This window comes from Citrus clementina, unplaced genomic scaffold (genome assembly GCF_000493195.1).
Source record: "Citrus clementina cultivar Clemenules unplaced genomic scaffold, Citrus_clementina_v1.0 scaffold_3, whole genome shotgun sequence".
Classification (NCBI taxonomy): Eukaryota; Viridiplantae; Streptophyta; class Magnoliopsida; order Sapindales; family Rutaceae; genus Citrus; species Citrus x clementina.
The window spans coordinates 24,361,866-24,362,478 of NW_006262339.1; positions in this window are offsets into that span (position 1 = coordinate 24,361,866).

Sequence of the window (613 nt, forward strand, 5' to 3'; positions counted from 1 at the left end):
ATTAAATAAATATAGTACTATTATTTTTAAAATAAATATAATAATATTATATTATTAAATAAAGATAGCATATATTTATTAATTCTCTATTAATATAATAATATTATTTTTAAGTAATTTTAACTTATAATCAATGTAAATTATTATTTAGTTAAATATAATAATATTATTTAAATAAATATAATTATAAATTATTTTATTTTATTAAATTAAATTAAAAACAAAGGGTAGAAAAGGGAGAGGTGGGAGTGGGAATTCATGGGAGTCCCACTCCCACTCTTCACTCCAAAAATGGGTGGGGTCCACGGAATGGGATTCCCAATCCCTCTCTATTCTGTTGAAGTAAATACTGGAGTGGGAAGAATCCACACTCCTCACTCTCACTCCAGAAAGTAGACACTACCTCAATCATCGTGGAGGGCACGGTGGTTGGACAATGAGATGAAATTGAAAAATTATCACGGAAATTGTAGGAAGGGGCATGGCATCGATTTATTCTACAGAGTCACGCACATTTGGTTCAATAATTGTTTTCATCCGAATCAAAATCTCTCTCTCATCAATTCAACTGTTTCTGTTGATTATGGCTTCTTCTTCTCGAAACAACAAGAAG